Source organism: Dermacentor variabilis, unplaced genomic scaffold, assembly GCF_050947875.1.
Source record: "Dermacentor variabilis isolate Ectoservices unplaced genomic scaffold, ASM5094787v1 scaffold_18, whole genome shotgun sequence".
Classification (NCBI taxonomy): Eukaryota; Metazoa; Arthropoda; class Arachnida; order Ixodida; family Ixodidae; genus Dermacentor; species Dermacentor variabilis.
Window position 1 is genome coordinate 5574445 of NW_027460346.1, and position 16517 is coordinate 5590961.

Here is a 16517-nt window from a genome sequence, read left to right on the forward strand (position 1 = left end):
AAATGCCATGTTCACTTATTACGACATCAGGAATAGGAGGTACGGACACTTCAAAAGGCGGAAGACGGCCGTCATCTTGCGTAAATATTTCTCTGAAATTTTTATTGAATGCCATCGAAGCCCCTGCATCATCCTGCACGCAGCCACCATAAACTACACGTCCGTCGTTAGAGCGAGACTTCGGGCTCACCAATCTCCAAAATTTTTCAGGTGACCTTTTGATAATGGATGGCAGTGTTATATCGAAATAGTTTTTCTTATCATGCGCAATCTTGTTCTTCACCTCCTCCGATATCTGTTCGACCATTAGTTTCGAGTCAGACCTGTTTGTCGTTCTCGCCCTCTTTTTTAGGCGTTTCAATTTTCGCTGCAGCTGCAGCGTTACTCGACTTATCCATGGATTTCGAAAGTTATGTTTTTTAGCTATCCTTGGCACGAAACGCTGAATGCATTCATGAATTACCCCCTTGAAGAAAAGCCACAAATCATTTACCGAACAAGTGCTGTTTCTGAAAGAGTCATAATTAAAACTGAGAGTATCAAGAATAGACTCGTCTTCTGCTTTAGAAAAATTAGGAAACAACTTGACATTGCCTCGCTGTTCCAATGCGACGCCCTCTAACGTCAAGACTACTGCTTTGTGATCTGAAATGCCGGAGGTGACGCTGCAGATCACTTTGTCTTTAATATTCCCACTTATAAGGAACAGATCAAGGACTGACTCAGAGCATTTCTGAATTCTGGTTGCCTCATTTACAACTTGCAAGAGGTCGAAGTTGAACACAATGTTTAACATTTCATTCTCGACACTTTTGGCACTGGTTATCGAAAAGGTGTTCCAGAGCAGATTGGGAAGGTTAAAATCACCTGCCAGAATCAGTTTGTCTTCAGGCTTTACGTGGCGATGCATATACTGTTTAAGCTGTTCAAATATTGTGGCAGGTGAATTCGGAGGCCTGTAAACTGCTCCTAAAAGGTAGCAGACTTTATTTATGTAAAGTTTGCAAAATAGGCTTTCCACGCCTGTTACGTCAGGCATTGCTATAACATGTAATGAAGATTTGAAAAGAACCGCTACGCCTCCTCCTCTTCGATCACGATCTTTTCGAAAAACGTTGTAGTTTCTTGGAACGAACTCACTGTCAAAAACGTCTTCGTTCAGCCACGTTTCTGTGAGCACAACTAAATCAGGATCGTGGCAGACCAAAAGCGCCTCAAGGGACTCGATCTTGGTATCATTTGTTAACATGGACGGCAGCGTGTGACATAAAAAATTGTTTCTGGCGTTTCTTAGCGCTGATACATATTCGCTTGAAGCCAATCGGTAGGCGCTCCAACGAGCTTCACTCGAGGAAAACTTTGCCGACCTGTACAATCGACTCTTTTTATTTGATAACCGTCTTATATGAACATTATACCAGGGAGCGTCTGACTTGCTAGTTACGATGCGAATGGGAATGTACTTGTTGGTTAGGTAAGTAACTTTTTCTACGAAGATTGCCCAGTTAGTTTCTACTGTACGGCTGTCGAAATCCTGCAGGAAAACATCAAGCAATGAGCATAATTCTCTATTAATCGCGTCAAAGTCTGCTTTATTGTAATTACAGATGGTTACAGTCCTTTTGGTATGTTTAGGTTGTGCGAGATTTAAGTGAAAAAAGAGTAAAGAGTGGTCGCTCATTCCTGGAACGTGAGTGATGTTGGAAACTAGGTCGGGCTGTGAAGTGAGAACAAGGTCAAGGGTATTAGCAGCAGAGTCTGTGGTTCTAGTCGGTTCAGTTACAAGCTGTTTGAGAGAAAAGAGGGAGCACATTTCTAAAAATTCTTTAGCTAGCGTGGAAGGTGGGTGTATCGTGGGGACAGTGTTAGACCAGGTTATGTTTGGCATATTAAAGGGACACTAAAGGTTACCAGAAACTCCAGTTAAAGTGGTAGAGCAATGTTCTAGAACGTCTAAGGCGTCAATATAATCGCGGACAGAGCTTTAGTAACCGAGAAATTGAGGTAAATGCATGACACGATTTGAGACCCCCCAGCGACATTCCGGTACTAGCCCGATGACGAAAGGACTCCTCATAATTTGTGTTACTAATACTCAACTACTCGTATTAAAAATATCATTTCATTCGATTATAAGACGGAAAAAAATGCTACTTGTCTAAGTCTATTCGATTCTAAGAAAAAATAACATATTGACGTTACCCTTCAGTAATATGGGTGGTCGAAAGGTTTCGTTTTCGCTCGATTCCGCGCGCTCGACTCTGCGCCGCGCACGCTTTGGAGTTTCAGTAGTTTCGTTATCGCGTCGTGCTGTGAGGGTTCTGCTGGCTCGCGAAACTTTCATTTGGAACAAGCAGCGAGAATGCCACGTCCATGTGATGTCGTGGGAAGCCCTCGTTGCTTTCCCGCTCCGAAGAGCCGGTGTCGAGGCCGCCGTCGTAGCACGCAACGACGCCGGCAGCGCGAGCCCTCAGCAGCAGGTCGCGCTCATCAGTGCTCAAATCGCTGAAGTTGAGCTCACCATCGCGAGCCAATCTGTCATTGTCAGGGTCCATTGCGACGAGCGTCGAAGTTTGCGTCATAGAATGAAGTACCAGCTTATGGTCGCGCGTTTCTCCTTCCGCTAGCCACCATACTCCCGCTTTCGCTCTGCTGTCGGCTCTGTCTTGGCTCTGTTTCTGGCCGCGCATTTGCGTTTTGCGCAGAAAAGCCGTAGCGCCCTCTGCGGACGCCGTTCTACTCACCGATGGCGCAACGTCACTATGAGACCATGATGTCAGTACTCCTCGATCGGAGGGCGGGCGATTTGAACTGCGCTAGAGGTACGCGGACGCTTCAGAACGCATTTTCTCTTAAATTAAGTCTCTCCTTGGCACGAAACAAGCGTTTCGAGGTTTCTGGGATGATATTTCAACAGTCCACGTTGACTTAATAGTAACCTTTAGTGTCCCTTTAAAATCACCAAGCAAAAGTAATGGGCAGTTTGGGTAACGGGATGAAACGATGTTAACAACATCGTGTAATTCATTTACGAAGTTCTGTGTATAGGTAGGGGGCCGATAACAGACCCCAATAATAACTTTTTTATGATTTAGGGCGACGCATGCCCAGACAGTTTCTAAAGGGGTGTTGACGTGGATGCACTGTGAAGCGCAATTTTTCGTGATAGCGAGCAGTACGCCTCCTCCTTGTCGCCCAATGCGATCGCAGCGATAGATGGAGAAATTATTTGCAATAAGAAAGAGTTCGTGGTCTTGAATTTCAGGACGTAACCAGGTTTCAGTTAATACTATGATATCAGCGCTGCAGGTGTCGATGGCGGAGTTAAGGCAGTCACGTTTGCTGATCATACTGCGGATGTTAGTAAAAAGAACGGATATCTGCGAAAAAGAGCGTTCACATCCCCTCGCGTGTCCCTACGGACTGCCGTGAGCCGAACTGGCGGGATTATCAGCTGAGGGCGGTTTCTGCGCGTGCTGTTTAACAGAGTTAGTAGGATGACTATCATGTGATGGCGGTTGCTTCGCATGCTTGTTAACGCAGTTAGATTCGGGATCGTACATGTAGTATTTCTTATTCATTAGTAATTTGTTATATCGGAGCTGATACGGACCTCCGTCGGATGCACTTTTGGCAAACTCGGTTAATTTCTTTCGAGCGTGACGTGTAACAGGTGAGTAATCTTCATTAACTGTGACGTTTTTGTCCTTCAGCTTTTTCCGGGCAGAGAGGACTATCTCTTTTATCTTAAAGTTAGTAAATTTTACAATGATCGGACATTGTTTTCCTGGCGAGTATTGACCTAGGCGATGAGCGCGTTCAATGGCTGAATCCGGAAGGATGTCAAGTGCGTCAGCCAAAACTACTTTAATTTTTTCTTCCGATTCAGCCCACGATTCCCGGTGGTCATCTAATCCATAAAAAATGAGGTTGCAGCGTCGTGATTGATCTTCAAGTTCGGTGTGCCGTGATTGCAAAGAAGCAGAATTGATTGACAGCGACTGTACCGACGTCTGGATGGTGGCTATTTCGTGATCAATTTGGTCAAGTGAGTCCGTTTTATCTTCAAGGTCATCTAGTCATTTTTCGATGGCGCCAATTTTGATTTCGATATTTTTTTGACTGGCTTTGATGGCTTTAATGTCAGTGACCATATCAGACTGGCTTTTTGCTGCTTGCACGGATCGAGCCTGAAGATCTTTTAGAATATGAAATATGACTTTCATCTGTTCGCCTGGCTCGTCAGGCAAGGACTGCAGTTCAGCCAAGGACTGAGAACGAGTCGGGGGACCTGGGTTCGACTCAATATCTCCAGAGCATAGTAATAAAACACCCATTGAAAAACAATCAACAGCAATATCACGGAGCACTCGTGGGCGCGGGAACAATAATAGGAAACGGTTGTCGCTCCTTCTGGCATACATGGAAAAAACGTTACACACCTGTAATGCGCAAAAGCGCGGAGTGTGAAACATGTTGACAGTGATGGTCCCGCGCCCACTGAAGAAACTGTCGGACTGGCGCCTTCTTATATCGACTGTGGTTGGTGACGTCATCGTAGACTTGGATGATGCGCAGTAGGCGGAGATGAGGAGCGGAGCAGTACGGTAGGGGTAGTGCGGTTGATAGCAGAGCGGCGTCAATGGTATCAGGCTGGAAGGGCATTCGGGTTCACCAGGAGGCAAGGCTGTGGTTGACAGCAGGAAAAGCGGCAGGAACACCTGTAATGCGCAAAAGCGCGGAGTGTGAGACATGTTGACAGTGATGGTCCCGCGCCCACTCTAGCGCTTCTCGGTTGGAGAAGGAAAGGGGTAATTGGAGACTGCAGAGAGAGGCCTTCGTCCTGCAGTTGACGTAAAACAGGCTGATGATGATGATGACTTAGGTGCATATTTACGTAACTTCTCATGCGAATTTCGGCTTGATATTTACACAAATAAAGATTCATAGACCGAAGATGACAATGCAGCTTAAAACAAAAAAGTGATTTTTATTCAGAAAACCGTGACTTTTTGACCTGCGTCTCCCCTTAAAACAATCACTACTTTTCTGTAGTATGGCCCACTTCCACTTCTCGTGTTGCTCCTTGTCACGTTGTAAACAAAAGATGACACATTTTCGGGCATTCTTCTGTAGCCGGAACGGCACCCTGGCATGCAACACATGCTTGGCACCATTGTCTTATCCTACCACTTCAGCTAAACAGCCCATAACATGAAAAATAGCGTAGCACATGGATAGAACGCACCATATCAATCAGCTCGTCTTGCACCAAGCAAGCGTTTCAGTAGGCGAACGATGCCTTCTGTGGCACAGTGGCACTGTATCAGAGCAGCTTTGAGCAGCATACGAACATCTCCCACAGCGTGACGGCAGAGCTTCGGGACCAGAAAATATGGGAGGCCTCTGGTTACACCACGCACGACAGGTAAACTCATAGGCCTTTTCTTTTTTCCTTCAGAAGGAGTTGACTGAAGACATGTTCCAGGGTGCAGGTTACTTTTGCCAGGATTGGGTGAAGCATTATGCAGTGTTCAAGTTCAGGCCTTTGCGCAAAATGGCAGTTTCAAGTTTAGTAGGCTTGTAGAAGACAAGCTGAAGATGACTTCTTGGTTTAAATGGGCTCTTTTGATTTTAATACGTCAAGCTTTCTTGCGACTGTTTGCACAGGTGGTCCCTTGGCATTGCCATGAAGTTGATATGGAGCTGTATGACCTGGAAGACATGAATAATGGCCTGCTCCAGTTGGCACCTTGCGAAGAATGCATCAGTTTTCAAGCCCTTGATTTTCTATCAACATTCTTGAACTTGTGATTCAAGTAATTTATTCCAGGCTCGCTGAATTATCTTGAGGCCCCAACTGACACTACCAATGTCTTCAAGCACAGACTTTTTGGTACAAGGTTCTTTGCTTTGTTAGTCTGGTTGAAGGAAAGGTTGCACTTACAAGGGGCTATTCTGGACGCGAGTAAGGCAAACCAGTGGGCTCCGCTTAACATACATTATCCATAAGTTCTGTAGAAGATTTTGTCAAAGGTCTGACAAAAACTCATCTAGTCAAGTAAAGTGATGATAAAGTTGTGGTCATTGACCAAGTGACTATCATCATGTTACTAGTGAGATCAATTTTCTAAACCTTTGACTAATCCCTACAGAAATATGGACAAGACGTAACCAAGATTGGTCGGTTCGTTTCACTAATATCTAGAATAGCTACCTGTAAGTGCCACCTACCCTTCAACCACACTTGCAAAGCGAAGAACCTCCTCCCAAAAAGTCTGCACTTGAAGACATCGGTAGCATTTGCGTAAGGCCTCAAGATAATTCGAACAGTGGAGAAATTACAGACAGCACAAGTACAACCATGCCAATATAATATCAATGGCTTGGCAGACGATGCACTCTAGGCAAAGCGCTAACTACAGCAGGTCATTGTTCAGGAGTTCCCTTCACGTCAATAACAGGGAAACACCCATGCACCGTTGCAAAAAAAAGAAAAAAAAGAAGCTTGAGTCCCCAAAAGAAATGAGCCCACTCAAGCCATGGAAGTTATGTTTAACTTGCCTTCCTAGAACTCCTCTGAAGCTAAAGCTACTGTTATGCACATGGGAACAAACATCAACACTGGTGCCTAGCCCAACCAGAGTCATCTGTGCCGTGGAAGGTGCCATCAGCCAGCCTCCTTTCAAAGACAAGGCCTGCAGCTTATATTTATTTTATTTATTTATTAACATACCTAAATTCGCCCTGAGGCATTGTTGCAGGGGGGTGTTATACATGAGTAAACGTAAGGCACGGCATAAAAAAATGTTTGCCGTGATCACGGCAGTGGACACAGATTACAGTGGAACCAGCAGGTGACGCTGGCACACTCAATGAAAACAATTGAACTCATGTTGCACTCATGCGCAAATGATGCCAGAGCACAGCAGAAGACATTTCAGTAGGGGCGGTAACAACAGTGTCGGGAAGGGCGTTCCACTCTTTAATAGTTTGGGGAAAAAATGATGCTTGGAACGCAGATGTACAGCATGAATATTCGCCAATTTTTTGGCTGTTGTCCCTTCGTCTGGATATGTACGTGGGGGGTTGAAGGTACACATGTCGATTTATTGCCACCTCTTCACACACAATCTGTTTCAAAAATAAACACCTAGAAAAGGTGCGCCGGGGTTTTAGAGTGTCCCACGAGACAGTGTGCTTTATACCTGTAACGCTAATATAATGACTATACTTGTTAGTAACAAACCGCACAGCACAATTTTGTATTGCCTCCAACTTGTTCAAAAGAATTTTAGTGTTCAGGTCCCAGACCACTGCAGCATACTCTAGAATTGACCAAAAATTAGGAAAGTACAGAAGTTGTTTGACATCTTAAGGGGCTTTTTTGAAATTCCTTTTAATGAAATTAAGAACACGTCCGGCATTTAAGGTGATGTAGTCCCCATGTTTATTCCATGAAAGATCTGAAGAAAAGAAAACACCAAGATATTTTGGCTGATCTACTTTTTTGATTAAAACGGTGTCTAAATTATAGTTGTGGAGAATGTTAGCCTGCTTTCTGCTAAAGTTAATATCACTACGTTTACTGGGATTGAGGTTCATGTGCCATTTACGGCACCAAGCAAGTATTCGGTCAAGGTCACCCTGCAGGGACAAAGCATCAACGTAACTGTCCATGTCCCTATAAACCACGCAATCGTCCGCGTATAGCCATATTTTCAATGTAATATTCGAGGTGATGTCATTGATGTATATGAGGAATAAAAGCGGTCCTAAAACAGACCCTTGTGGTACCCCCAAAGTGACAGCAGCAGGTTTTGATTCATAGCCATTTATAACCACTTTTTGTGAGTGACCCAACAAATAATTCTGCACCCAGTTAAGCCCGGGATCAGGATTGCCAAGGTAAGACACCTTAAGGAGCAAGAGAGAATGGGAAACAGTATCAAAAGCTTTTTTAAAGTCTAATAAAATGCAATTCACTTGCTTTCCAGCATCAAATAACAACAAAATATCATGGGAAAATTCAAGCAGCTGGGTGACACATGAAAAGCCTGCATGGAATGCATGCTGGGCACTGTTCAAAAAGTTGTTCGCCTCTAAATGGTGAAAAATGGACGAGTATAACAAATGTTCCAGTGCTTTGCAACACACACTAGTAAGAGATATGGGTCTGTAATTTTGTGCATGCTTATGGGTACCTGCTTTATGAACTGGTGTGACATTTGCAGTCTTCCAGTCCCAAGGAAGTTCACCGGAACTGCAGGACAATCTAAACAAAGTGACTAGGTACAGTCGACTCCCGATAATTCGAAGCCGCTTAATTGGAATTTTTGGCTAATTAGAAGTAAAGTGCTGGTCCCGTCAGTTTTGCATGTAATCCTATGGAACAAATTGCTCGATAATTCAAAGTCCTCATTTAGTAATATTGTTTAATTGGAAGTTAATTTTCAGCCGGGATCCTCGAGGTGACCGTTATTCTTTGGTAGAATATGCAATTTTTCAAGCGCTGCAACAGCTCCGTGCTCCGCGTTGGTGTCATCGCCACCGCAGCCATCCGCAACACCGCCCTTCTTGGAGCGGCATGATTATTCATTGCTACGGCTGCCGCAGCCTCTGCGATCAGCTACGGCGGGAGGCGAAGCGGCTGCTGCTCGTGGCCGGAGCTGATCGCAAAGGCCACGCGGGTGCCATAGGTGCATGCAGCGCTGCATACTGGCAGTGGCGAGATTGTGCGAGATTAGGCTTGCAGCATGCGCAGCGTATTGAGCGTATGACGAGGCATGTGTTGGTCGAGGGCCTTTGTGCGTGTAGCTCGTTGGCTAGGTTGTTCCGCGGGTGATCCTACGCTTCGGAATTGACTGTACATAGTCGCACAGTTGATAGCCATGGCAAACCGTGGCTCTTATCACACGCTCGACCTGGCAACGAAAGTTGAGGTTTTGAAGGAAGTTGAGAAGGGAGGTGCTGCAAAACAAGACATAGCGCGGAAGTACGGGATTAAGCCGAATATGCTCTCAAACTACATCAAGAAAAAGCGCACAATAATGGATGCATTTGAGAACGACAAGTTCAAGATGTCTCGGAAGCGAATGCGCACCGGCGCTTACCCAGAGTTGGAGACTGCTCTGCTGGTTCGGATTAGGGAGGCCTGGAGCAACAAACTTCCTCTCAGTGGAGGCATAGTTGCGATGAAAGCCCGAACGCTTGCAGCAATGTTGGGGATCGATGACTTCGTTTGGTCAGATGGATGGCTGACGCGCTTTAAAGATCGCCATGACCTGGTTTTTAAGAGCGTGTGTGGTGAAAAAGCGTCCGTTAACCAGGAAACATGCGCCACGTGTAAGGATGGAAAGCTGCGTGAATACCTCGGCGAATACAGACCGGAAGACATCTTCAATGCAGATGAGACTGCACTCTTCTACCGGCTTCTACCAGAGAAGACCCTGACATTCAAGGACGATGACTGTGCTGGGGGCAAACGCAGCAAGGAGAGGGTGTCGGTGCTGATCGCAGCAAACATGACTGGCACGGAACGATGTCGCTTACTTGTGATCGGGAAAGCCGCCAAGCCGAGATGTTTTAAAGGCGTAAAGACACTGCCTGTGGACTATGAGTCAAACAAGAAAGCATGGATGACGGCCGAAATCTTCAAGAGCTGGATAACGAAATTGGACGGCAAGTTTGCTTCTTCGAACCGCAAGGTGTTGTTCCTTGTGGATCACTGCAGTGCTCACGTGAATGTGCCAGCCTTGAGTGCAATACGCCTTGCATTTTCGCCTGCAAACACAACAACTGTTTTGCAGCCAATGGACCAAGGCATCATCAAGAATGTTAAGGTCCAGCACCTCCTCGAGCGCATGATTTTGTGGATGGATAACTCCACAAAATACGAGGTGAGCCTGCTCAGTGCCATTCACATGTTAGTGCGAGCATGGGATCGTGTGAAGCAAGAAACAATCGCAAACTGCTTCAGGGCTTGCGGCTTTGTGGCAGCTTCTTCGGAGGATGCCTCTGCAATTTCATCGGAGGAAGCGTCAACAAGCGAGCTTGATGGCACTGATTTTGGTGATGCTCTCGGGGACGTCAATTTTGAAGATTACGTCGCCGTAGCCAAGGCAGTCGAAACCTGCGGTGCACTAACGAATAACGGGATTGTGGAGATTATTCAGCCCCAGGAAGCGACCTAGGAAAGCGACGATGACGTTAAAGATGAGCCGCAACCTAAGGCTGCTGATGCAGCTGCAAGCCTTGCTCTCGCGGAGCGCTTCTTTGCCGCTGAAGGTAACACGGAAGAAGCGTTCCGCCACATCTACAGCCTGCAGAAGTTGCTTTCAGCAGCACGATTCAGCAAGACGAAGCAGAGCCAGATGACCGACTATTTTTCTTAGAGAAAATACTCGATTTCGCTACCAATAAAGTGCTGTTTTTGTGTTTTGTGCTTAATTGGAAGTTCGTTTAATTCAAAGTTTTTTGCGGTCCCTGTGAAATTCGTATTAATGGGAGTCAACTGTATTTAGAAATAATGAATGCACATATTTTGAGGCCATAGGACGGTATAAGGTCAGGTTAGCAGAGTTTGGCTTTAGGTTACACAGAAGTTTATGCACGCCTTCATAGGACACTGAGAATTCGGGCATTTCCTGGTTAAAGTTATGATCAGGCAAAGCATGGACATCGGTAATAGGTGCAGAAAATACTGACTTAAAGTAGTCATTGAAATGATTAGCCTGCTGAATATCATCAGTGATGTCACCCTGGGGACCTGATATTGTCGGTATCGAACCTTCCTCTTTGCCGTTTGACTTAACAAACTTCCTCAACTCTTTGGGACTTTGTTTGAGCTTGTTTCCCAATGATGAAAAAAAAAAATACGAATCTTTTGCTACCTTAATCTTCAGCCTAATTTCTTTTCCTAAAGCATCAAGAGTGCAGAATAACTCTTCATTCCTGTCAGCTTTATACCTTTGCTGTCAGTGTGCTGTACATATTTCAGAAGCACAGCCTACAAGCTTGTCTGCCTTACTGTGAGCAAGGAACCTGTATGGGCTCCAAAATCCATCAAATCAATGAACCAAAACCAACGAACCAAGCTTGTTTCATGCCGAGAAAAGTTGCCCCACGTTGGCTTTTCTTACAATTCTTTTTCGGCACAGAACAAACTTGGCTTATTGTGTAGGCATGTAAATAATGAAAAGGCCTGCATCACTACCTATGAAAAAAAGAAAGCATGCAAAAAAGCATGTAGAGTACACAGGTTCAGTGTCTATTACACACCACTATCGCACAATAAACACTACAGTAAAAGCTTGTTAAATTCGAATTCCGCGCGGGTGCTAAGAAAATTCGAATTATACAAAATTCAAACTAATAAAAGTAAGAAAGAAATTGCTCGGTTAAGGCGCGTATACAGTCCGATGTAGCGCGAGCGCGTGCGCGCACATGCTACGTCACGTCGGCAAGACCAACGTCTATAACTCGAAGCACTGGTGCAGCCAACATAATCGGATGCGACCAACGCAGTCAAACATGACCGCAGTCGAGATGGCTCTTGCTCCATTTGTGCGCTCGTTGTGCGGACCCACAATGCATGGTACGGACGCCGCTTCGCCGACGGCCGCGAACAGCCGTTCAGTGTTGAAAGCGGCGCGCTAGTTGGGGATCGTTCTGTGCACGCTCCAAAGAGAGCAGCTGACCGCGCTTTGTCGAAGCTCTCCACGGGATGGTATTTCGGCTGGAGCAGCGCAAGTGGTGCAGTGTGAGTTAGGGGCATTAAGCGCAAATGGCAGCAAGCGATGCACACCGGAAACGTCAGACTTAAGGCCCCACCACTGGCGTGCGTTGGTACGCTTCGGCACGCGCCAACAAGTGAACGTGTCACTTCACATTAGTAGGAGGAACAGGGCACCCAACCACTGGACACAAGCTCTAACGCGCACTGACACTCCCTCCTTGGCTGCGGCACACTGTTGCTGGACTATATGTATTGTCTTCATATGTCAAAGTTCGGCCTAAAACAGCCTGCTCTAAACTGAGCTTGAAACAATAGGTTAGTCATCTGTATGCTCTTTTAGATATAAAGAACAGGTTTGATCAATGAATGTATGCCTGCAGCAACAGTTTCTTTTTACCTTTGCAGTAACATTAGTGCACAAAATATCAACATCAGCACTTGCGCTCGCATCGCCGTCTGTCTACAAGATCCCACTGCATGCACCTGCATGACTATGCCATGCTATATCATAAGTTGTTGTACGATTTCATTTTTGGTAGCTCTCTGCACAGCCAACTATGCAAGAATTAGGCGTGCAAAGTATAATTGAAAAGTCTGTATTAGAAATATCGTCACATTGTAGTGACGGGGAAGAATGATGCAGAGTCAGCCTACGTTCGCCGCAGAAACAAGAGCTGCGTTCTAAGATACACTCGCAAAACACACCACAACCTGCTGCGACTCTGGTCTCCGTTGTACTTTCGTAGCTGCATCGGCCGTACGATGCCAAGTTCCGCTATACGTATTGGCAGTGGCCAAACATGTATCCCAGCTAATGGCCATGAATCTCAAAGGCTGTGCTTTTTGGTACTGAGATGTCACGGCCGCCATGTTTCAGACATTACGTGGTGCCACTTCTCGGAAGAACAACTTGTAGAGAAAGAGCATAGCCTCCAAGATGTAACAGAAAGATGAAAAGGAAGAAAAGCAAAAAAAAGAAACATGCAGTGCCGCGTCTGCGTTTTTATCTTGAAGGTCTTTAAAAAAGAAGAGAACCGACCTGCAACAGAGGCGTTGGCCATGCCTGGCCTGGCGCGCATGCGTTTCTCCCCAGTCAGGCCTAAACAAAGTGCCACAGATGGAAAGAGCAAAGCTGCGCAGCCCGCGTGCTGATGCCAGCGTCGCCAACGTGCTCCCGCGCACTAGCACTCTCCCCTTCCACGATGGCATGAAGTTCGAATTATCGGCGGCTGGTGCTGATTTCAGAGTGAACTATCGGTAAGCATTACATGTTGCTTTTAATACATTGTTGTATGGACCACGAAGGCTACTTCGAATTATCTTAAATTTCAGATTAACGAGTTGTGAATTAATGAGCTTTTACTGTACATCAGCAAAACCGGCCAATGTATAAATGATAGGCTACATGAGCAAGCAGACTTGATGCGCAGGTCAGTTGGCAGTGGCAGTGCACTGATCTCGGTGTCCATGCAACCAAGTTTGAAAACTGCTTGGTTGTAGCAAAATATAAGGACCAGAGTGCTGGAGAGATGTGTGAGGTTTTTCTTACATGTATGGAACCAGCGTGTTAGCTCCCCATCTTGAGGATTAGTAGATGGTGAGTCTGCTTATTATCACTGTAAAACAAGTGTCAGGCTAGCCATGCTATGTGGCCTTTTCATTTTTATGCAAGCAACATGCATTCAGATTTATCTGTTCTCCCCCTTTCATCTTTCACACGATATCGCTGTGCGAATGATAAAACTTGACTGTTAGCAGCACTCTATCCTGCCTCCTTTCCTTCCTTGTGAACTGTGCATTAAATGAGGCTTTTTCTTGGTGAAAGAGTGCTAGCTTAACACATGGACTAGCTTCATGGCTGTTTGCAATAAAGGAACTTTAGCATCCTCTGAAAATATGTCCATGAAGAACAGTGTCAAACGAGCACTTTAAGGAAAGAACATGAGTACATCTATCATAAAGGCCAACCCTTGTTTTTTTTTCCTTAACATATATTTCAATACTGATATTGAGGTGCAAGCTCACCATATTATATCACTTTGTCAAGGAAGCAAGGTACAGTGGTGCCTAACTGTTGCGGGACCGACTTGGATGTGGAGATCAGCGCCGATCAGCAACATAGCATGGTCTACTTACACTTCTTCTCCAGGCCCAGCCATACCTATAACAGCATTAAAACAAATTAGCTTAGTGTCACAAGAGAAACAATATAAAAAGTGGCAATGTGAACAAAGAATCCTTCGTTAAGCACACATAGGAATAAAATGCACACAATGTGCCCATAGCTAACTTCACTTTGAGCAACAACGCATGCAAGGTAAGAAAGATGTGATGCATGAGCCATCTATGTGAAAAAGATTAATAGAAATCCCCTTTTTTTGCAACTCCCCTCGCCCTATGCATGGATGGCTCTCTGGTTGAGTAAACTGAGCTGATCCCAGACATAGTGTAAGCAAAGGCTGTCACTTGGTGGGCCAATCCTCATACCATTGCATGACATGTACAATGATTTTAACGAGATTTGTAATGCAGGCCATCCTGCAGGCACTGCAATATTATAGAACCCATAAGGCTAATGGTATTGCTTGAGAAAGTTAACTAATATGTGTCCCCAGAAGCATAACTCAGCGTGTCTACCCGGAGGCCATCATTACATTTTGACAACCATCCTTCTATAGCTTCAACCCAATTTTCATCACAATAGTACAAGATTTAAGCAAGTGCACAAGCTTAATGTGCCAGTGCACCATAAAGAATACAACAATAGCTTCCTACCCAATTCAGCCTATAAAATAAGCTGTGGCAAATTCCATAATATGTTTAGAACAAGTGAAATTGTTCTGGAATTGCATAAGCCTTCTTCATACATTCAAAAATCACCAGCGCTATTATTTGCATATGGGAATTTTGTAGACAAAAAACACCAAGCACAAGAGTTGAAGCTTGGGCCAGTTGGTAAGAGTTCATTTTGACGGTGCTCACGATGAACACATGCCAAGGAAATAAGCGACAGACAGAGAGCAAAAGAGCGCTGTCAGACGGAGTGAAAGAGCACTGCGCTCTTTCACTCTCTGTCTGACCATTATTTCCTCGGTATGTGTGCACTTTGACCGCCACATCTGTCTGTCCTTTATATCTTTAGTATGTATGCACTGTGAATAGAATTGAAAGGAACATAGAGACCAGATAATGCTACGTTGGGTAGAATTAGCAACATACCTTCTAATATAGCACATCTTTATGCAACACAGTTTTCTACCAACATCCTAGACTTGCCACTGTGCTGAACAAAGCTTATTCGGTTTGCTGTGCAAGATAAGTTTCCTTTAGAGAAAATGGGATTTGTTGAATTATTTTGACAAACTGAAGGTTATGCAGTATTGAGAAAACCACATTAACTTTTGTGTAAAAAATAAGCATACAGTCAACTCCAGCGATCAGGATAGGTATAAATGTGCAACAGTCAAAATGGTGAACTGATGTTTGCACGACTGCTGAGGAAAAAACAAGTGTTGGAACATTCCTGACACACTCAACATGTTTTGGAGAAGACAGCATATGAGAATTAAAAATGTTCAAGAGCAAATGTTTAGAGCAGTGCTTTTCTGCTGTAATGGTTTGCCACTGCTCCAGTATGATTGAGCTTACTGCTGAACATAATAAATAGATCCTCTTTATGGCTTTTTCAGGAATCATTACAATGAGGAGCAAGTGATGCGACATCTCTGAGCACCTCAAAGACAGTCTTGGTGATTATATAACATCACAAACTGCTGACATGCAACTGAACCTTCGGGCAGTGTCACCTTATGCCACATGATCCAGACAAAAACTTTATAAAGGGACACTAAACAGAAAAATAATTTTTCAAGCTGCATTATTAAATTACTCTACCACAATACCAAAAAAAGAAAAAAAAAAGCTACAGTTACTAAGGGAGGAGGCTTCATAAGCCATAAAAGACAGAATGAAAGATGGACGGTGAAACTACAATGAAATTTCCACACCAGCTCATCATGATGTCTTAAATTCTGGCACAGCCTGCTAGGGGCCTCATTAATTTGATATGGGTAAATATTGACTACATTGCATTCTAAGTCGGCCAGAAACTGAACTTAGCAAGTTTTAAGCAAGCGAACTGAATTACAATAGCCAAAATACGAGAAAATACTCTGCAATTCTTGATGTGCCCTTGACATACCGGCAGTGAAGTTCTGGCACAAAATTTGAAAAACTGAATTTTGACCTTCATTTTCTCTTTATAATTAAACTCTTATTACAAAATTTAATAGAGAAAGAGTCCTGAAAGAATACTTAATCCACCTAAAATGATTTAGTGTTTCTTTTTAGCATTCCTTTAACTCTTTCCGTACTGTGCCCATTGGACATAGTTAGCCCGCTAATGATAGTTTGAAACGCCGCTTTTGAGACCTTCCGTGCCGCTCATGGAGACACACTGCACTATCGTACGTGAAGGAGAACTACATTTTTGTTTTCTAAGCAGTTAAATTTTTCCGACCAGGCGGTGATTTTTGAATGCACTTTGGTGTTTCGCGATCGTCAAAGTAGAAAGCAAAAAATGGCCGCCCACTATCGATTGTTTGAAACGCCGCTTTAGAGACCTTCCACACCACTCACGGACACTGCGCCATTGGACGTGAAGGAGAACTAAACTTTTGTTTTCTAAGCAGTTAGATTTTTTCACGCCAGGCAGTAATTTTTGAATGCGCTCCGAAATTCCGTGATCATCAAAGTAGAAAGTAAAGATGGCCACCTATTG

The 16517-nt window shown here is 44.5% G+C and overlaps 1 long non-coding RNA gene across 1 annotated transcript in view; it reads right to left on the reverse strand.

Moving 5' to 3' along the window:
* Positions 1-16517, reverse strand: part of LOC142568299 (uncharacterized) — a 59989-nt gene that overhangs the window by 27291 nt on the left and 16181 nt on the right. Inside the window, exon 3 of the long non-coding RNA XR_012825415.1 lies at positions 13763-13898. This is a non-coding gene — a long non-coding RNA (uncharacterized LOC142568299). The remainder of the gene's footprint in view (positions 1-13762; positions 13899-16517) is intronic.